Source organism: Phacochoerus africanus, chromosome 5 (assembly GCF_016906955.1).
Source record: "Phacochoerus africanus isolate WHEZ1 chromosome 5, ROS_Pafr_v1, whole genome shotgun sequence".
In the NCBI taxonomy this organism is placed as follows: Eukaryota; Metazoa; Chordata; class Mammalia; order Artiodactyla; family Suidae; genus Phacochoerus; species Phacochoerus africanus.
The window spans coordinates 68,903,603-68,927,542 of NC_062548.1; positions in this window are offsets into that span (position 1 = coordinate 68,903,603).

Consider the following 23,940-nt stretch of genomic DNA (forward strand, 5'->3'; position numbering starts at 1 on the left):
ACAGTATAAATACCGGCACAAAAGCAGACACATAGATTAGAGGAACAGAATAGGGAGCCCAGGAATAAACCTACATTTTTATGGTCCATTAATTTTTGATAAAATAAGCAAGAATATACATTGGGGAAAATACACCCTCTTCAATAAATGGTATTGGGAATATCAGACAGTTATAACCAAGAGAGTCAACTTGGACTACTTTCTCATCATCTCAAAATGGATTAAATACGTAAATGTAAGTCCTGAAATGATGAACCTCTTCAAAGAAAACATACCCAATATTCTTACTGACATCAGTGTTAGCAATAATTTTTTTTGGATGTGTCTCCTCAGGCAAGGGCAACAAAAGCAAAATTAAATAAATCGGACTAAACAAAACTAAAAACCTTTTGCCTCGTGAAGGAAACTATCAACAAACTGAATAGGCATCCAACTGAATAGGAGAAGATATTTGCAAGCAATATATTTTGACAAACTGTTAATATCCAAAAATATACCAAAAACTCACATGACACATCCAAAAAAAGCAACCTAAGTGAAAAATGGACAGAGGATTTGAATAGACATTTTTTCCAATAAGACATACAAATGTCCAACAGACACATGAAAAGATTCTCAACATCTATGATCATCAGGAAGAAACATACTAAACCACAATGAGATTTGTCTCATGCCTGTCACAGGCTATTACCAATAGACAACAAATAATACGAATTGCTGACACTGTAGAGAAAGGGAACCCTCATGCACTGCTGGTGGGATTGCAAATTGCAGCAGCCACAATGGAAAACAGTATGGGTTTTCCTCAAAAAATTAAAAATAGAAGTGCCCTATGATCCATAAATTTCACTTCTGGGTATTTACCCAAAGAAAATAAAAGTGCTAATTCAAAAAGATATATGCACATCAATGTTCACTGTTGCATTGTTTACAATAGCCATGTTATGACAGCAATCTAAGTGTCCATCAATAGATGAACAAATTATATATATATATTATATATATATAATTCAGCCATAAAAATGAAATCTTGCCATTTGCTACAAAGTGGATGGATCTAGAAGGTATTATGATAAGTGAAATAAGTCAGAGAAAGACAAATACCATATGATCTCACTTATATGTGGACTCTAAAAAACAAAGAAACAAAACAAAATGACAACAAATAGATACACAGAAAAAATATGTTCTTGTCAGAGGAGAGGAGTTTGGTGAGGGCAAAATAGGCAAAGTGAATTTAGAGGTGCAAACCTCCAGTTATAAAATAAATAAGGCACAGGGATATAATATACAGCATAAGGAATATGGTCAATAATATTGTAATAACTTTGTATCATGAGTAGATGATTGCTAGACTTGTCATGGTGATCATTTTGTAATGTATGAAAATGTCAAATCACCATGTAATACACCTGAAACTAACATAGTTTTTACAACAACTATATTTCCATTTTAAAAAGAAGAGAGGCAAAGAATTTTAACCCAAAACTGATTTAAGCTCGCAGTGTTTCCATACTTGGTGGGTACTTAATTCTATTGTTTAGTCTTTTTTTGAAAGTCAAAACTATCCCCCTTGCTGTAATTCTGTAGTCTACAGCTCACCTCAATTGAAATAAACAGTCTGTAAAATGAAATATTTACTTACCCTTTTATTTCTCAGCACAAAGATTTCTCATAGGAAGAGTCCATTCGATTTTCATATTTATCTATATCAATACCGTAAGAGGGGTTCTTTAATATGCTATTGTTGAAATATGACAAAATGATTTTTCTGTTTTTTTCTGTATAACAAATACCCCAAACCCTAATGGCTTAAAATAACAAGTGTTTTATTATATCTGTCTCACCAATTTGTAGATCAGGAACTTAGGCAGTGCTCAGTTGAGCAATCTGTCACCACATGTTATTAACTGACAGACACTCTGGTCTGGAAGATCCAAGATGACTTCATTCACATGTCTACCACTGAGGTGGGGATGGACAGAAGGCTGGCTCTCTTAGGGCTATAGACCAGCATACCTACATGTACTTTTTTCAGTACAGCCATCTCAGGATAAATTAGAATTTGGTCATGGCTGTTTCAGGCTTTCAAAAAGGGTGTTCCAAGATAAAGGAAATGGAAGCAATCGGCCTTTTAAGGCGTGGGACCAGAAGCTGTATTTCATTGGCCAGAGAGTCACAAAGCCCTCTGTATTTCAGGTGGAATTGACATAGCCCACCTCTAAATGGAAGGAGAGTCAAAGAATGTGCAACCATCTTTAACCTTCCACAGTGCTAAATGTAGAAGTCTATGGGAATGTGCACAGAAATTGCACAATAAACGGCAGCATATACTTTCAGTTCCTTCCTCTTAAAGAATAAACACTGATTTGGTTGGCCTAGTGCCCTCTTCTTGCACTGTGAAATTTTGCAGATTTTTCTGCCCTATGTGGTACCTAACAAGTTTCATACCTATTTGTTATAGTATGCTGCCTTTGTATTGCAATGTCTTTATTTTTTGCAGAAAATTTAATTACCCTTTATATGTCTTCAACATTCACTTTATTTACCACCTTTATTATTCTCATTCTGAAGAAATTTTGTTACTCTCCAATATTATCTGTGCAGTGCTGGCTTCCAGCTTCAAATTCCTGGGAATGGTGCTTTTATTCCTTTTTATTTGAGCTCTTTAAGCTTTGTGCTACATACTTTGTTTTGTGTTTGTGTTTCAAGTTTTATTTTGTAGAACAGTTTCAGTTTTATAACAAAACTGAGAGAGAGGTACAAAATTTCACATATACCTCCTGCCCCCACAAATACATAGTCTCTCACATTGTCAACATCACTCACCTGAATGATCCTTTTTTTTTTTTTTTTAACCAAGAATGAACCTACATACCTACATTGACACATCATAATCACCCAAAGTCCATAGTTCATGTTAGGATTTACTCTTGGTATTGTACATTTTATAGGCTTGGACTAGTATATAATAACATATAACCATCATTATAATATCATACAGAGCATTTTGACTGCTCTAAAAATTCTCTATGCTCTGTCTGATTATCACTCCCCATAACTAGAAACCACTGACTTTTTAATGATCTCCTTAGTTTTATCTTCTCTGGAGTGTCACATCTTATTTTATTTTGTTGACTCTCTGACAGCCGTGTCTGTGGACATTAGAGATGTTGAATGCTGTTTACTCTAGCAAAGGAGTTCTCAGTCTCAACATTCTTAACATTTTGGGCCAGATAAGATATTTGTGGAGCACTGTCTTGTGCATTGGAAGATGTTTAGCTGAGTCCCTGGCCTCTACACGGTCGATGTGAGAAGCACTTGCCTCTCCCATTGTGTCAGTTGTGTTTAGACATTGCCAGATGTGCCCAGGGGCACAATTACCCCTTGTTTAAAGCCATTGTTTTAGCAGGGATAGTAACTCCTTAATTAAAATTCAAGACAAAAAAGGTAATTCTACCACTGGAGGGAAGTAGAGAACTCATGTAATCCTCTGAGACAGGAAAGCAGAAGCTTCACTGTTTAACTTATTAAGACCAGAGTCATCTGTACTGGAGTCCATTCTTGACCCATAGCCCCAGATAAGATTACATGTAATCTCTTATTCACAGCCACCGTATTGAGTGGTCTCCTAATGCCCTAGAACCTGAGTAATGTCTCTTAGATCATGATTGCTTCATGTTTCTGTTCACTTCAAAGATAGCTATCCAGTAGAAACTTCCATCAAATCTCATTCATTAGATAGAAGATACAAAACAGAGTATTAAACATAAATAAATACATATAACTGGACTCCCACGAATCAAATGAATTTTCTCCTCTCCCTTTCCAACTTCCTTTGACTAATCACAAAGGTTTTTAGATAAACATCTCCATTTACTTCTCAACAAATCACAGGCAAGGAGATAATTGATTTGACAGAATCTTACAAAATTAAAAAAAAAAAGTACTAACAGTATCCAGTTCTGATCAAGCTGGAGTTAGCCCATAAAGTGTATTTCCCTTGATTAAAACGAAAAACCCTCTATAAATTATAAAAAAAGAAATACCTGAGGACACTGAAAGAAACGAAGGAAGATGAATTATACATAGGAGGCAAAAGTTGGAGATGGAACCTGTTTTAGGTGATTTTTTAATCTCTTCTCACTTGAATGTAACGGAGGGCCCTAGTCATGGATATGTATGGAAGCAAAAACACTGATAAAAACTCTATCTTCCTGTCCAAGTGACCTGGGCAAAGGGACTTCTATGGTCCAAAGAGCTGGAAGGAAATCACGTTAATTTTTTTTTTCTCCTAATGTTCCACAGAAGACAGGACCCAGTAGTAAAGGCATGGAAATGACAGCCTAGGAAACTAAAGTTTGAGTGAAACCTAGTCAAAAGAACTGGAGAAAGGGTTTCAACAGGCTGGGCAATATTGGGAGCATTCTAGTACAGAGAAAGTGGAAGAAGGAGGTCAACAAATTCTGCACAGGAACCTATTATAGTCCCTAGACTCACTCAACTGTATATATACAAGACAGACCAAATCAGCATGACAGGGGCTGTCAGAACTTAACTAAGATTTATCTCACCATCCAAGCTTCAGGTTAAGCCAAGAGTGGCCTATATGTGGAGAGATCAAGACAAGAGAACAAAGAGTTTACAAAACAGAACCGAGATTAGAACCTCTCTTCCCATAAGGTAGGACATGACTTGCAGTCTGAATTTAAAATAAAACAAAAACTACACAAAAATGAAAACAGCAAAATGACATTTTGGGGAGATTTTAACAGGACTGATGATCTATACAACATTATATTTAAAATTACTACAATAGGGAGTTCCCATTATGGCTCAGCATAAATGAATCTGACTAGTATCCATGAAGATGTGGTTTCAATCTCTGGCCTCGATCAGTGGGTCAGGGATTTGGCATCACCAGGAGCTGTGGTGTAGGTTGCAGATGCAGCTTGGATCCCACGTTGCTGTGGCTGTGGCATAGGCTGGCAGCTGTAGATCTGATTGACCCCTAGCCTGGGAACTTCAGTATGCTGTGAATGCAACACTAAAAAAAGCAAAGCAAAACAAAACAAAAACAAAAAACAACCTTAGAATAAATCCAAAATTATTTGAAATGTAAAAATAACAGAGATCGATCTCCCATTCTCCTTGAATATTTTATTCTCCTTTGTATTGGTCTGGAGTAGATAATATATGAAGCAAATGTACAGTCAAATGGAGAATTCTTAAGGTCTTTGAATCATTTTGGTGTGAACCTGAGTTTTTCTGTTTAGCATTTATGTACAATTTCTGAAACTTTGAGGATTTCTGCCCTGGAAAAACTCTGTTCCAATTATGACAGAAGCATGTTGATTTGTTGTTCAATGATGAGTCTGATTGTCACATTAAGAAATTTAATAGTGAGAAAAAGAATGGATGTGTGTGTATGTGTATAACTGAATCACTTTATTGTACAGCAGAAATTATCACAACATTGTAAATCAACTCCAATAAAGATTAAAAAGAGAAAAAAAAAGGAATTTAACAGTGAAAGAGAAGTTATATTTGTGAATTGTGACTGATTGGGAATATACTAATGATTTTACCCAAGATAAATCTTAAGTTCTTAGTAGAGACACTGAAACAAACCACATACTGTCTGTACTATGTTAAACTCTGCAGCATATGGCTCAAGAAAAATATTTACAGTATCCTATGCCATCAAGGTATTAATAATGTGTATGAGGGGAAAAAAAGGATCCAAAAGTTTTACTTGTCCAAAAAGATCACTAGCCCTATTATACTTGGGGCTCAAGTGATTATCACAGGAGAGTATCAAATTTGGGTTTTTTTTTTTTTTTAATCCTTTGTCCTTTTAGGATGAATTTCCTTTTTGCCATTTCCTTAAACCTCAGCTCTTTCATAAACAATTTTGCTTCCACTTGCCTCCAAAATTGCTGCTATTTGACAGCTCCCATCTGTTGTGGGGAAAAAAAAAAGGCTTATTTTTTCAGATGATATTTAGTCATATCTCATTCATTGTTTTCTGATACTGCATCTAGGACCACTTCATATTTGTCAAGTACTGGTGCTTGTAATAAATGATTGCCTTTCAAATTCTTCTACGTGAGTATTCTCAAAGGTATAAGGGAGAAAATCTATCCTCTTTAGGAAAATTGAGAAAGTAGGGAAGGGATAGCATAGCTTTAAAAAACACTACATGTTAAAAATCCAGTTGAGTTCCTGCTGTGATGCATTGGGTTAAGGATCTGGTGTTGCTGCAGCTGTGGCTAAATCACAGCTGTGGTTTGGATTTGATCCCTGACCTAGGAACTTCCATAATTTGTGGGTGTGGCTGAGAAAAGAAAAAAAAAATCCACTAGGTTTCTCATTTAAAGATGAATGTAGTATTTGCATGCATCTGTTCCAAAAGATATTCACATTTATTTAACATAAGATGCTCCTCTAAGTTGCCAGATCAGTTATGCAATGACACACTACCATCCCCAAATTCTTATTTAAGACTGACACCTTGGGAGGAAGATATCACATTTGATCCTGATGAGAACCTTCAGTGGCAGTCAAGAGAGTATTATCTTTGTTATGTAGATGAGAGGTGTAAGGCTAAGAGACATTAAAAGCCTTTCAAGACCAAACTTGTGACTACACTCATGTTGACATCATTTGAATGTTTATTATGGTCCTGTGGGCTTTATTCATCAGTATATTTAGTCCTACGTACTACTATTCTCCCCATTTTACTTTGGAAAAACAGCCTTGGAACAGTTAAGCAACTGGCCCAAGCTCAATATCTAAGCATTGGTAAATCCAAGATATGAACATCTGTTGACCTCAAAGCTATATCTTTAGCTTGTCAGCTGTGCAATAGAGTCTAGAACCTAGTTATTTTCTTTTTTGTTCAGGCAGTTTAAGATGCTCTTAATCTATTTCTGTCATGGCTATGTCATCTTTTGTTAAAAGCCCAGTGTCATTTTGCCCTTTCCTATAGACACTTAAGAATTTGACACAGTTAGCACTAAGTTGGCTGACCAGTTGACTTCAAGTCCAGGTACACCTGGTTCATGCTTGGAGTCTCTGGTCCATGATAATTTCCTTGAGCAAGGAGAACTGTTGGTGACTATGGAAACAGGGCAAGAAGTAAATTTAGTAGAATCCTGCTCTTTCCATTTCTTTGAATTCTTGGCTCTTGCTGCCTCTTGTCCCTCTTTGGAGGCCTTGACTTTGCAGTTCCTCAAGACTCTGAGTCACACTTGAGGCTGGGCACCTGGACAGTAAAGAATCAGAAGCCAAAGAGTGTTCCAGGGCTGCCAGTGCCAACTATAGAAACTGAGGTGAAAGCCATTTCATCATCAGGCTGGGGAACATCCATAAATATAAAGAAAGCTGAAAAGCCAAGTCGGAGTCCACAGCTGAAGCTATAACATGCTGGAGATATGACAGTGATAATGATTACAATAACGACAACAACAGTAATAACATTTTGAAAACTTTAAACATATAGCAAAATTAGGGTATGTCCTTCCAATATCACAATGGGGAATTATTTAATGGACCACCCAAGATTATTGATTTTTAAGAGACTATAACTGTATTTACTTTGCTACTTACTGCTTGATTAAAATGTGAACACTGGAGGAGTTCCTGTCATGGCACAGCGGAAACAAATCCATCTAGGAGCCATGAGGTTGTGGGTTCGATCCCTGGCTTTACTCAGTGGTTAAGGATCTGGCATTTCCGTGAGCTGTGGGAGGCCAGCAGCTGTAGCTCCAATTCAACCCCTAGCCTGAGAACCTCCATATGCAGTATGTGGCCTTAAAAAAACAAAACAAAACAAAACAAAAAACTGTGAACACTGGAAAGTTAAATGTAAATTTGTAGATTTTTTTTGCTAGAGATGCAATTTTTTTTCTAGAAAATATAACCCCAAATACATGGGTTATTGTTCTGAGGAACATTAGCAAGTTGATATCAAAATCCTTTTTTTTTTTAATGGCCACATCTTTTTATGCAGCTGCAGACCTATACCACAGCCACGGCAACCCTGAATCTGAGCCACATCTATGACCTGTGCTGCAGCTGGTGGCAATGCTGGATCCTTAACACAGTGAGTGAGGCCATGTATGAACCTTCATCCTCACAGACACCGTGTCAGGCTCTTAACCTGCTGAGACACAATGGGAACTCTGCAATCTTATTTAAACTTTATTCTCTGCCTCCCCATTCTCCTTCTTGCCCTATTATAAATATTACATTAGCGTGGTGTGTTTCCTACAATTGCTGAGTACATTATTATTAATTAATCTTGTTATTTAAAAAGACTACAAGTAATGAATCCTCAAATGCTTTTGAAGTAGCATTACCATCTTACTGATATAGGCATATCTTATTTTATTATGCTTCATTTTACTGTGCTTCATGGATGTTGCATTTTTTACAAATTGGAGATTTGGGGCAACCCTGTATCTAGTAAGTCTATTGGTTCCATTTTTTTTTTTTCTGTTAGTATTCACTCACCTCTAGTCTCTGTATCACATTTTGATAATTCTCACAATATTTCAAATTTTTCATTAATATTGTATTTGTTATGGTGATCTATAATCAGTGATCTTTGGTGTTCCTATAGTAATTGTTTTGGGGTGCCACAAACCACACCCATATAAGATGGTGAACTTAATAAATGTTGAATGTGTTCCTACTGCTCCACAGGGCTATTGTTTTCTCCCTCTCTCTCTCTCCCTGGACTTTCCTATTCCCTGAGATGCAGCAATATTGGAATTAAGCCAATTAATAACCCTATAATGGCCTCTAAGTGTTCAAGTGAAAGAAAGTCACATGTCTTTCACTTTAAATCAAAAGCTAGAAATGATTAAGTTCAATGAGGAAGACAAGCTGAGATGGGAATTCCAAACCTAGGTCTCTTATGCCAAACAGTTAGCCAAGTTGCAGTTGCAAAGGAAAGTTCTTGAAAGGAGTTAAAACTGCTACTCCAGCGAACACATAAGTGATAAGCAAAACAACCTTATTGCTGATATGGAGCAAGTTGTAGTGGTTTGGATAGAAGATTAAATCAGTTACAACATTTCATTAAACTAATCCAGAGCAAGGCCCTATCTCTATTTAATTTTATGAAGGCTGAGAGTGGTGAGAAACTGCAGAAAAAAAGTTTAAAGCTAGCAGAAGTTGGAGTTCCAACTGTGGCTCAGTGGGTTAAGGATCTGGCCTTGCGGAAGCTGTGACATAGGTCTCAGCTGTGGCTCAGATTCAATCCCTGGCCTAGGGAACTGGCCATGGGTGTGGCTGAAGCAGCAGCAGCAGCAGCAGCAGCAGCAGCAATAGCTAGCAGAAGTTGGTTCATATGGTTTAAGTGAAGAAGCCACCTCTGTAACTTGAGTGTGCAACATGAAACAGCAAGTGCTGCTGCAGAAGCTGCAGCAAGTTATCCAGAAGTTCTAGGTAAAATAATGAAGGTGGACACACTAAAGAACAGATTTTCAATGTAGATAAAACAGCCTTTTATTGGAAAAAGGTGCCTTCTAGGACTTTCACTAACTGGAGAGGAATAATCAATGCCTGGCTTCAACCCTCCAAATGACAGGCTGACTCTCTTATTAAGGGCTAATGCAGCTGGTGACTTTAAGTTGAAGCCAGTGTTCACTTACCATTCCAAAAATCCTAGGGCTCTTAATAATTATGCTAAATCTACTCTGCCTGTGCTCTATAAATGGAACAGCAAAGCCTATATGACAACACATCTGTTCACAAAGTGGTTTACTGAATATTTTAAGCCTACTGTTGAAACCTACTGAGCAGAAACAAAAATTCCTCTCAAAATATTGCTGCTCATTGACACTACACCTGGTCACCCAAGAGCTATAACAGAGATGTACAATGAAATTCTTGTTGTTTTCATGCTTGCTAACACAATATCCATTCTGCATCCCATGAATCAAGGAATAATTTCAACTTTCAAGTCTCATTATTAATAAGCACATTTCACAAGGTGATAGATGCCCTAGATTGTGAGTCCTCTGATGGATCTGGGCAAAGTCAACTGAAACCCTTCCAGAAGAGACTGACCATTCTAGATGCTATGAAGGACAACTACGATTCATGGGAAGAGGTACAAATATCAACATTAACAGGAGTTTGGAAGAGGTTGATTCCGACCTCATGGATGACTTGGAGGAGTTTAAGATTTCAGTGAAGGATGTCACTGCAGATGTGGTAGAAATAGCAAGGGAACCAGAATTAGAAGTGGAGTCTGAAGATGTAACTGAATTATTGTAATCCCATGACAAAACCTTAATGTATAAGCAGCTGCCTCTTATGGATAACCAAAGAGAGTGGTATTCTGAAATGGAATCTATTCTGGTGAAGATGATGTGAAGATTGTTGAAATCATGGGAGTTCCCATTGTGGCACAGCAGAAATGAATCTGTCTAGTATCCATGAGGATATGGGTTTGATCCCTGGCCTCGCTCAGTGGGTCAGGCATCCAGTGTTTTGGTAAGTTGTGGTGTAGGTTGCAGAGGCAGCTCAGATCCCATGTTGCTGTGGCTGTGCCGTCGGCCAGCAGCTATAGCTCTGATTCAACCCCTAGCCTGCCCTAAGAGGCAAAAAAAAAAAAAAATAATTGAGAACTTTGTCTAGATACTCATGTTGCAACAGAAGAAAGGGTGAAGGAAAAAATATAATTGTAATGTATACATGTAAGGATAACCTGACCCCCTTGCTGTACAGTGGGAAAATAAAAAAAAAATTGAAATCATAACAAAGGATTTAGAATATTACATAAGCTTATTTGATAAAGCAGTAGAAGGTTTTGAGAGTATTGAATCTATTTTTAAACATGTGAGTGAAGAGCTATCAAACAGAATTGCATGCTACACAGACATTGTTTGTGAAAGGAAGGCTCAATCAATGTGGCCAACTTCGTTATTTATTATCTTACTTCAAGAACTTGCCATAGCCATTATACTTCAACCTACCACTCTAATCAGTCAGCAGCCATACATTCCGACTCTCTGGAGGCTCAGGTGATGGTTAACAAAAAGCTATTTTTTATCAGTAAGGTGTAAGTAAGTTATATGCACTGCTTTTTAAAGCACAATGCTATTGCATACTTAAAAGATTAGAGTGTAGTATAAATATTACTTTTATATGCACCTAGAAACTCCATGTGACTTGCTTTATTATGATATTCACTTTATTTTGGTGGTATGAAAGCAAAACTGCAATATCTCCAAGGTATGCCTGTACATTCACTTATGAGTTCAGTGATTTTTATATTTGTATGATACACTTTTGTTTTTGTCTTTTTCAGGCCACACCTTTGGCATATGGAAGTTCCCGGGCTAGGGGTCAAATTGGAGCTAAAGCTGCTGGCCTGTGCCACAGCCACAGCAACACCGGATCTGAGACGTGTCTGTGACCCACAGCACAGCTCAGGGCAACACGATTCCTTAACCCACTAATCAAGGCCAGGGATCTAACCTGCATCCTCATGGATGCTAATCACATTCATTACTGCTGCGCCAGTGCAGGAACTTTTATATGACTAAAAATAGAACTACCATATGATCCAGCAATCCCACTCTTGGGCATCTATCTTGAGAAACCATAATTTGAAAAGATACATGCAGCCCAGTGTTCATTGTAGCACTATTTACAACAGCCAAGACATTGAAGCAACCTAAACGTCCATTGACAGAGGAATGGACAAAGAAAATATGGTATATATACTCAATGAAGTATTACTCAGCAATAAAAAAGAATGAAATAATGCCATTTTCAGCAATATGGATGAACCTAGAGATTATCATTCTGAATGAAGTCAGACAGTAAAAGACACATCACATGATATGACTTATATGTGGTATCTGAAAAAAACAGATACAAATAAACTTATTTTCAGAGCAGAAACAGACTCACACAATTTGAAAACAGACTTAATGCTTACCAAAGAGGACAGGTGTGGGGGTAGAGATATACTGGGGGTTTGGGATTGGCTTATGCCCTCTGAGGTATATGGAATGACTAGCCAACAGGGACCAACTGTTTAGCACAGGAAACTCTACCCAATAATTCGTGATAATCTATACGGGAAAGTTATCTGAAAAAGAATGGATGCGTGTATGTGTACAACTGAATCACTGTGCAGCAGATATTACCACAACATTTTTAATCAACTATACTTTAATAAAACTTTAAAAAATGAGAAAAAAAAATTAAAAAAAAGGAATAAGTACCAGTCTGCCTTCATGTGCCTCTTGCTTCTTAAAAGTGAGGATTGGAACTGATTCAGAGAATAGTGTCTATTTCTTTTGCTTAGAGTGGCATGCCTAACTGTGCTAATTATGCCATTAATGACCTCTCAGTTAAAACAAAACTCTTATTAATGACCTGTATCTTTTAATAATCTTAATTGTTCAAAATAAATTTTTAGATGTGAATGCATAATATATATATATACTCTATAAGTCCAGGGAGCAATAAGATTCACCCACTGTTACTCAGTACCTTCCGGATAACAAATATGTTAGCAAAACCTTACATGATGGAACTTATAGCTTGTTAGAAATTTCATTCATGAATTTGACACCAAAATCAAAGGCAATTTGCTTTATTTATTCTTCACTACATGTTCACAAGGGCAGATCTTCTGTACTTTTTTTATGGAGAAATAATTGAAACTCAGAGTCTGAGTGTTTGACTCAGCAACGATTTTTTTTTTTTGGTGGGGGGACCCATTTGATGCTTGGGCCATGGCACATGTCACAACACAATGTATCCGGAGGGTGGAATAGAATATGCATGGACACATTCAACACCCAGTTCCTGACCAAAAGGGATTTTCACCTTTAGAAATAAGATGTAATTCATAGTGGAGATAACTAAAATGGTGTTTAGTAAGTATAGTGGACAAGTTGAAAGGGGGGGGCATTAGGGTTGGCTGAAATGTTCAGAGAAGACTTCATTCTGAAGGTGGATCTCAAACTTTGAAAGAAAAATAGCATTGGATGGGGAGAGGAAAGAAAGTGAAGAATTTTAGAGAACAAAATTTAAGTTAATCATTAGAATTGTCCCAATAAACTCTTTGAACCAGTTGTTCATTCAATCTACCACAGAACACTTAGCTCTTATCCTAGGCCATTTTACAAACCTCTCTACAACCTTTGGAAGAAGAATCTCTGTTTGCCTTTTACACCTATATTTATAATCTTAAAAAATGATTTGCTTCCAACTGCAGTAATATTTTTATTCTAGTCTCCTGGACTGAGATGAGAACTTCTGTCTATAGCATGAAATCCAAACCCTAAGCTTATTTAGAAATTTAGTACCAAGGTTTATTCCAATCTTCTCCAAACAGCAAATTGTGGTTGAAAATATTTTTAACTATGAAATGACAAGTTAATATCCCTCAAGTTCTCTTTCAGTTCCCGTGATATCTAACACAGTCAAAATATTTTACAATAAAGTTTCTAGAATATGGAACAAAGCAGAACCTTTAGGACCCTCTCAGGTATATACCCCCCCCCATCTCCACCCATGTCCCCCTTCCCTTGAAGTTCAAGGCTTTGCTTCTGGCTTCCCCTGAGTCTCAAAAAGCTGACTCAAGAGTTAATGACTGAAGAATGTGAATGTGCAATAGCAAACAGTTGGGCCAGGAGACCTGGTAACAATTTAAACGATGTAGCAGAGTCACAGAATCTTCAGTTCCTTCTGAAGGACATGGATAACAATATATGATGCACAGTCCTAAACTGAGTTTTCAGAAACCAGACCCCTACCAGATAGAAAATGCTGACCATGAGCATGTAGACCATACGAGTTAGGACCAGAAAGTTGGTGATGTTGACACATAAAACATTTGCCATTTTCCTTACTCAGTGCCCTGCAATAAACTCTACTTTCTTTCACCACAATCCTGTGTCAGTAGATTGGTTTTCCTGAGCACTGGGCAAGAAGTCCTGAACCCAGATTTGGTAACATACATTTACAGCATAAGCTTTCTAGTGATAGATGGAGAATGTTCACAGAGAAATGTGACTTAGACGACATCTGTAACAGCACCAAGGACTTGTATTGAATAGAACTAGTTAAATAGTGAGCCATGAGATCATTTGGTGTGTTGTCTTAGAGTTACAGGGAATCCTGTAAGAATTCATGTTTTAGAGAGAAATTTGTTCAGTCTTTTAAATTATTTTTGAGTAAAAGGGCTGAGGTGAGGTGAAGAGGAATAGTATTGTCTAAAAAATTTCCCCATTCATGATGTATATTTCTTCTATTCTGTGACATCCTCCTATCCATATCTTATTTCTATAAACCTGTATTCTCCAACCGTTAATCCAAGTGGCTGCTGTCAAGGATTAATCCTTTCCAGAGCTAACTGAATTTTTATAGTAAGCATAATGAACACAAATCCAAATGAACAAGTAAACAACAATGATGGCAATTACATGTGGTTTTGTTCAGGGCCCACATCAAATTAAATTATTTAGATGGACACACACCTTGATATCTATAGCCAGTCATGCTGAAGCAATGCTAAAATACTAAAGTCATTGTAAAGAGCAGGCTTATGTTTGAAAAAGATTAAAGTAAAGCTTTAGAGCAAGATTTTGAAATAAGCTTAGAATTTGGTTTTGGAATAGGAAGCAAAATTACTGTTTAGAAATGGTAATGCTCTTAACTTAGAAATTATCTTCTAAAAAATGAAAAAGATGTAAAGAAGGAGACCAGAGAAATAGAGATGTATATCCCCACTCTTTTTTTTTTTTTTGTCTTTTTAGGGCCATGCCTATGAAATATGGATGTTCCCAGGCTAAAGGTTGAATTGGAGCTGTAGCTACTGGCCTACACCACAGCCACAGCCATGCGGGATCTGAGCCGCATCTGTGACCTACACCATGGCTCACCACAACACCGGATCCTACCCACTGAGCAGGGCCAGGGATCAGACCCGTGTCCTCATGGATGCTAGTCGGGTTTGTTAACCACTGAGCCATTACAGGAACTCCCATATCCCTAGACTTAATATGAAGAAAAATGACTAGGACCCTGGAACACAGAGAATGTCAGTGTGTGGAAGAAAGTGTCTTAATTAAATGTAAAGTAGCTCTGGGAAAAATGCTAAAGTAATTCATGAGAATTTCTTATTCAAGAGTCTTATTAATAGCTGCCTGTAGCTTTTAGTGATTTACTTACAGTGTTTATCTAATTTCAGTGATGAGACAGTTATAATTCTTGCAAGTAAATCATATATCAACATTTATTTCCAAAGAATGATAAACTTAGCTCCCCCAATTTTAAGACTCATCATTTATATTTACTTGGAGATCTGGAGATTTTCACCTACAAAAGGTAAAAACAGATACACCTAAGAAGTTACTGATGATGAGGGCCTTGATTAATACTCCCTTGGAAAGAGAAAAACTTTTAGTAATGTTCTTCCAGATACTAGGCTTCTTTTCAAACATAACTGAACAATAGGATAGTACCCTGAGAAGAAATTCTTCAATAAAAATTCAACTCTTCCACTTTCCTAAATAATATTTCTTAAGATGCTAGCTAAGCTATGTGACATAAGGAGGAAAGCTTCTACCTCCCCAATCTTGAAAGTATGTTCTTGGAGGTATTAATAAGGTATTTAATGAAATAAGTATTTCAAGGTCAAATTAATTTGCAAAATGATGTTTGAAACTAAGTTGCATCAGTTATCTATTGCTGTGTAACAAACTTCCCCAAAACTTGATGGCAATTTGGTTCACCAATCTTCCTTTTTTGATTCTCAGTCCAACTTTTCATAATCTCCCAGTCTAACAAATTGCTGAAGTTTGTTTTGAATTCCCCTACCAACCACTATTTGCTAGGGTTTATTAGTAGCGAAGCCTTAGCTCATAACTCATGGATGAAAGAATCCTAGTCAGTTGCCTTCAGTATTATTAAAGGCTAAATGGAGAATGAGAGGGGGAATAACTTTTCAGGAACACTTGATTAGCTGTATTTACTGTTTTTCTGAAGTTTATATTTATTAAAATTAAGGTATATTGGCTATCAATTTTATAAGCTATGGAAAGATGCATGCATGAGTTCAAATTTTGGCTCTGATCTGCATTAGCTGAGAGATTTAAGACACATAAGTTTACAATTTTTATTTTATTTTTATTGTTTTAAATTTTTAAAAAATTAAAAAAAATCTTTTTAGGGCTGCACCCATAGCATATGGAGGTTCCCAGCCTTGGGGGCGAATCAGAGCTAGAGCTGCCAGCCTAGATCACAGCCACAACAATGCAGGATCCAAGCCGCTTCTGAGACCTACACCACAGCCTATAGCAATGCTGGATCCTTAATCCACTGAGCAAGGCCAGGGATTGAACCTGCCTCCTCATGGATGCTAGTCAGATTCATTTCCACTGAGCCATGACAGGATCTCCAAGTTAACAGTTTTTAGACTTAGTTTCTTCTTTTGTAAAATATAAATGGTAAAATCTATTTCAAAATATTATTCAGTGAAATATGCTTGATGAATGGATGGAAATTAACATAAAAAAGAATATGTATATATATATGACTCAGTCACTTTGCTGTGTAGCAGAAAATGGCACAACATTGTAAATCAACTATACATTAAAAAGTAAAAATTATGCATATTTTTATTATTTTATTTTTGTTAAATAAATAATATGAAACAAACATTTTATATTACCTTTATATTATACTATTTTTTAAAAATTTAAAAACATTTTATATTATTTAATTTTTTATTATTTATTTAATATTGTTATTTATTTTTTTACAGCTGAGTAATATTCCATCATGTATGCATCTCAGCTGTTGAGAAAGAATGAAATAATGCTATTTGTAGCAACATGTATGGAACTAGAAATGATCATACAAAGTGAAGTAAGTCAGATGAAGACATATATCCTACCACTTACATATGGAATCTAAAAAAAAATGATCATATGAACTTTTCTATAAAACAGAAACAGACTCACAGACTTCAAGAACAAACCCATGGCTACCAATAGGGAAGGACTGGAGTTGGGGGAGAAATGGATTTGGGGTTTGGCATTGGTATATAAACACTTTTGTGGAGTTCCTGTCGTGGCTCAGTGGAAACAAATCTGACTAGCATCCATGAGGATGCAGGTTTGATCCCTGGCCTTGCTCAGTGGGTTAAGGATCTGGTGTTGCTGTGAGCTGTGGTGTAGGCCAGCAGCTACAGCTCTGATCTGACCCGTAGCATGGGAACCTCCATATGCCGTAGGTGTGACCCTAAAATAAAAAAGACAATAAAATAAAATAAAAGACAATAAAATAAAATAAAATAATAAATACTATTGTATTTGGAATGGATGGTCAACAGGGACCTGCTGTGTAGCATAGGGAGCTCTACTCAAAATTCTGTATTTTTATATATATACATATATGGATCACTTTTTTGTATAGCAGAAATTATCACAACATTGTAAATTAACTATAATTCAGTAAAACTTTGAAAAAAAATGGTTGGTCTAAAGTAACCACCCATAAATGGAAGCTACTACAGTTACTACCAATGATCATTTGGGCTCATAGGTTTCCCCCAAATTCTTTCATTTTTCATGTCAATCTTCTGGAATAAGTGACCCACACCCACTTTCTCTAATCCCTTCACCATTTAGATCCTCCTTTACATTTAGATTCTCCTCTTAATGTTCTTAACGTCTTTGTGAAAATTGCTTCCTCAAAGTTCACCACATGTACTGATACCAAGTCATCCTTACCTTTCTGGAATAAACCCTACATGGTCAGTATGTACAGGTGGGTCTTCTTGAAAGAGGAAATGGAGACAAAGTTGGAGACACTAGCAGTTTATTCAGAAGATGCCAGTTCAGGACTGCGGAGATAGCCAAAAGGCAACTGATGTCAGGGGAGATACAGTGCACCATGGGGTGGTGCATCCTAGTACTGGCTATGGCTTCACAATGAGCTCAGCATAAGAAAGACCCACAGGATTCCTAGTTGGCTTTTTTTGTTGCTGTTGTCTTTTTAGGGCCATACCCATGGCATATGGAAGTTATCAGGCCAGGGGGCGAATGGGAGCTGTAGCCGCTGGCCTACACTACAGCCACAGCAATTTCAGATCTGAGCTGAGTCTGTGACCTACACCAGAGCTCACAGAAATGCTGGATCCTTAACCCACTGAGTGAGGCCAGGGATCGAACCTGCATCCTCATGGATGCTAGTCAGATTAGTTTCCACTGAGCCACAATGGGAACTCCTGGCTGTTTAATTTAGCATGTATTTCTCTGGAAGTGTGAAAAGAGAAATCATGTCTCTGAGAGGTTCTATTAGAGGAAAGGAGGAATTTACTCACCCAGCTCCTTCCAGGTCCCCATTTTTCACTGGTAAAATTTCACCCCAAGGGTTCCTAATGCCCCACACTTCTTGGTGGCTGCTTGGGAAAGTAGATCCCATACTGCAGCCTGTGTGATTTAATCCACATCTGAAAATAGAAAATGTCCCATCCATTACTTTAGTAGAGCCTATCCTAAAAATTTCCCTGATAAGGTAGTATTCTGAAGACTTTTGGCTACTTTTCTTTCACTCTCTGAGACATCTGTGTCTAGTAGGAAATCTAATATACATATCGATTCCTACTTATACCTGATTCATAATTGTGTGACATCATTGATATAGTAGACATTGTGATGTTCTTTGGAATATCAAAGCCATCAGGGTCCCTAAGAACTATGTTATGATTGAGGCCAAAGAAGTTAATCTAACTCTGAGGTACAAAGGAGAGATTTAAAGAGGCAAATTTAATTGGTATGTGATATAAACTGTCAGACCCATATTAAATTAAAAAAAGAATAGCTCTAACCTCTGTAATTCCTCCAGGAAGTAGCAGAAATTAAAAGAGGCAAGTTTTGAGGTAAATGGTCCCATATAAATTTGAGCTGCAATTGAAAGCAAAGTAATTGTTGGAAAAAGGCAAAGAGACCAATGAGAATTTCCTGAAGATCTCGCACATCCCATTGTGGCAATATTTCAATGTCACAGGCTTACTTATATCCAAAATCTTCCTTTTTTGGGGTGGGGGTGAACTTGTGGCGTATGGAAGTTCCCAGTTAGGGGTCAAATCAGAGCTGCAGCTGCCAGTCTATATCACAGCCAGACCAATGCAAGATCTGAGCCATATCTGCAACCTGTGTACCACAAGTCATGGCACTGCTGGATCCTTAGTCCACTGAGTGAGGCTGGGGATCAAACCCACATCCTCATGGATACTAGTTGGTTTCATAACCCTCTGAGCCACAATGGAAACTCCTCAGTGTGGTAACTTTTCAATGTCACAGGGTTGCTTGTTTCCAAAATCTTTTTTTTTTTTTTTTTTTTTTTGCGGAAATTCCTGGGTCATTGATTGAACGTTCTCCATAGCAGCAACCAGAGCCACTGCAGTTACAACACTGGATCCTTCACCCACCATACCACAAGATAACCCCTCCCAAATCAGCTGTATTATTTTATTTTATTTTATTTTATTTTACTTTTACATTTTTTAATTACTGAAACGAATTTATCACGTCTGTAGTTGTATAATGATCGTAACAATCCAATTTCACAGGATTTCCATCCCACAACCCAAGCACATCCCCCCACCCCCCAAACTGTCTCCTCCGGAGACCATAAGTTTTTCAATGTCTGTGAGTCAACATCTGCTCTGCAAAGAAGTTCAGTCTGTCCTTTTTTCAGATTTCACATGTCAGTGAAAGCATTTGATGTTGGTGTCTTATCACATGGCTGACTTCACTTAGCATGATAATTTCTAGGTCCATCCATATTGCTAAAAATGCTGGTATTTCATTCCTTTTAATGGCTGAGTAATATTCCATTGTGTATATGTATCACTTCTTCTTGATCTACTCCTCTGTCGATGGACATTTAGGTTGTTTCCAAGTCTTGCTCACTGCTGCAATGAACATCGGAGTACATGTGTCTTTGCAAGTCATAGTTTTCTCTGGATAGATGCCCAGGAGTGGGATTGCTGGATCAAATGGTCGTTCTATGTTTAGTTTTCTGAGGAATCTCCATACTGTTTCCACAGTGGTTGCCAAATCATCTGTACAATTTTAGAAACTGCCACTCAGTTTCACTCTTCCCCACTTATTTTCCCAATCTTTATTTCCATTAAACCTCATAGAGAATATACAGTATATTTTTCTACAGTCAATTTGGATTAGCATCTCTATGTAGCACCAAAAGAACATTCTATTGAAGAATTCCAGTTCTTTAGCTACCTCTCAAGCATTGCACATCAATTTATCCATCCATCTATTCATTTGTTTCACAAATTCTTGTTGAATAAGAACATGTGGAGTTCTGAAACTAGATCTCAAAAGAGATGAGGGAATTAGAAAGAACTTGAGAGCCAACTGCATAGAGATTAACAAGGAAGGCTGAAGGCTGCTCTGCAAGAGAGAAGGAATGTGAAAGGATGTAAAGAATGAGTTCTGGCTATGGCATCACAGGATCTGCAGTGTCTCTGCAGTGCCAGGATGCAGGTGCACCCTACCCAGCACAGTGGGCTAAAGTATCTGGTGTTGCCACAGCTTCAGCATAGGTTGCAACTTCAGCCTGGGTCTGATTCCTGGCCCAGGAATTCCATTTGCCATGGGACAGCCAAAAAAAGAGAAAAAAAGAAATAAAACAAAATTTAACTAGGCTGTTAAAGGGATAGTTCTTGTGGAAAACACATTTTGCAGAGCTGAGAACATTTCATCTCTTTGGAGAATGTTCATATTCTCAAAATGTGGTCACTGGACCAGCAGGTTCAGCGTATCTGAGAACGTGTTAGAGATGCAAAATCTCATGGTAGTCTGGTGCATCAGAAATCTGTGGGTGAGGCTGGGAAGGTTTTTTTTGTTTGTTTGTTTTGTTTTGCTTTTTGGGGCCGCACCCGCAGCATATGGAGTTTCCCAGGCTAGGGGTCATATCAGAGGTGCAGCTACTGGCCTGTGCCACAGCCACAGCGACATGGGATCCAAGCTGTGTCTGATCTACACCGCAGCTCTTGGCAACACTGGATCCTGGACCCACTGAGTGAGGCCAGGGATCAAACCTACATCCTCATGGATACTAGGCCAATTCATTTCTGATGTAACACAATGGGAACTCCAGGAAGTCTAATTTTTAACAAGCCCTCTAGGTGATTCTGATACACACATCAGGTTGAGAAGCATGGCTGCAACCAATTCAATCCCTTGGTTCCCAGAGATAAGCCACGGGTACTCTTATGGCCTGGTGGAAAGTAACATACTTACTAGGGATGAGATGAATTTTTTTCTCCCAATTCAGTGATTTGTTGTGAAGGTTCACTCTCATTAATTGAGAGGAAAAATATCAACCTAAATTCTGAGTTCTTCTAGGCAGAAGCTATATATAATATCTCCTACTATTCTTATCAATCATGGCAGCAGGCTGGCCTTAAGACATATGCAGAACTCCTTAAATACCTTATGAATTGTTTAAATGAGAACAAATCCATTTTGAGGTTTTTTTAACTAGAAAAGTAAAATTCAATAATTTTGTATTAGATTGGAAGCTATTCAGACCTAATCTTCTATATCCATGATCATGTCCTCCAGTGTGCAAGAGTGAGAAATGAAGCTCAAATGAATGTCCCTAGAGACCTGCGAGAAACTCAGTGATAAAAGAAAGATTAAATCATGTACTGAGGCAGAAAAACGCACTAAGGCTGAAAAATACCTCAGATATTTTGGAATGATAAACACCAAAACAAAACAATACACAACAAACTCTTATCTGGTTAAACCAAGAATTCATGCATACATAATACTACATTTCAGAAAACAGAAAGCAACGGAACAGAGATAAAGTATATTGCAAATATGAGGTATGACAATAACTCCTGGTTAAGTTAATGACTGGTTAATTGAGTGCCTGCTACATGTGGGGCCTAGTGTTAAGGTCATTACTTATGTTAGCATATGGAAACATGTCATATAGGTGCTATGCATTTCATAGATGGGCCAGCTGAGATGCGGGGAGATTAAGGGTTTATCTAAGTCCATCAGATAGTAAGGAGTCTAGTGTCAGGACTCACTCCATGTAATTATGCCTTCCATCAAAGCCTATGTAATTTACTATTAGAGTTTCTGCCAAAGATCTGAAGACTTTAGCACCCTCATACTCTTAATGTCTCATATTTTTATCTTTAGTACATATACACAATACGAAGCCTGCAACCCCCTTCCTCTGTCTTATCAGAGATCCTGGAAGAACACATTCATAAGTCTTTTTCCTTTAACCTTTTCAAAGCTGGTGGAATTTTGCCTCCCAATACCTCTTTATTATTATGAATCCCATAGTTGGAGATTACAATGGAATTTTCTTGGAGGCACCAAGAGTCTTACACCTGGAGTCCAATTGGAATGTAAATAGGTGAAGTAGAGATTCTGATTTTTTTGAGTTATGAAGACATCATTAGAAAAAAAACTCTTCTTCTGCAATTCACTTCTGGCACTTAGATGAAAAAGTCAATATTGTATCTAAAAAAGGAAGGCCTTGGAAAAGAAAAAAAAAAAGTGTATAGGGACATGGTATTCTGGTGGCCTCAACCAGCATTCTGTAATTTGGGAGTTATCAAACTCCCTTAGCATGGTGTCTGCCAGAGGGAAAGGTCAATAAGGTTATTCATCCTTGTGGTCAGTGTTGTCATCACCATGTTCATCATAGGGTTTTATGCACAAACTCATATAGCCTTCACACAGTGAAGTGTGGCCATGGACCACAGTGACCCTCACTCATGCATGGTGCCCAATTGGATTTTACTGAAATAACTGGTGGGTGGTGTCTCTCTGGACTGAGGTTCAAGTCTGAGGACCTCTAACTAAGGCCAAAGGGTCTTGTTTAGGATTCTGTGCTAACTCAGACATTTGATAAACTGTGTAAGTGGTCAGTCTTTGACCTGAGGGGCAGGATATGCCTGCAATTGGGTGTCACTGTGCTGTAGAAATTGACATCCTACAGAGCCAGAGGGCATTAGGAAGAGCGAGGTAAGGGATCTGATTTACCAATCTCTGCCCTTAGGTAGGGGTACATTTGATCTCAATGTGATGCTTTAATGCCACCTCTTAGATTTAGTTTCCTGAATCAATGCAGTCTGAACACATTTTCTAAAGTGTTCATTCCTTTATCACCCTTTTTTGGATATCATTTGTTAAGTTTCTGTCATCTAGCCACTCTTCAATCAATAAACATTAGCTAGTTTATTGGTGACAGAAGCTTGTTTTTAAGAGTTTACTCTTAGCAAGTTATCTTGTCATTTTATATCCCAAAAGTTCACTACTGATGCAAAACACAAGGCAATCAGCTGTGCTACTAGGAGTGGGTCCTATGCCTAAGATTCCTCCCCAGGTCTTAGTAAAAGAGCACAGAAGATGCACAGTGACTGTCAGAGAAAAATAAAAACACCAAAATCAAAAATAGAAAATGTGCCCAGATCCTGGCCCTGAGTGCAGTTATCAGACATGTGAAGATTGAATCTCCACCAGAATTCCCTATTGGTTCACTCACCAGTGAGCGGTGACTGCTCAACCCCCTTGTTGGTCATGAGTGCAAAGCTGCGCTCCCACATCTAGAGACAACCCTGGAGAGTGGCAGCAGGATAATAAGATTTTTCTCAGCAATTGAACTAAATGACACAGGTTAGTGATTCCCCTTTGATGGTCCTGGAGCCAAGAGGAGCCCCATGACCCTAAGCAGAGAAGGTGGCACCTGGGAGTCTAGGAAGCCCAGCAGGGTTGGGCAAAAATCAGGGAACTGAAAGAGAAAACATGACATGGGAGGCAATCCTGCAGGGAGCAGGGCTTTATGGTCATTTAAACTTATTTCTGATTAAAAACAACGAGTCCCGTGTTTGGGAAC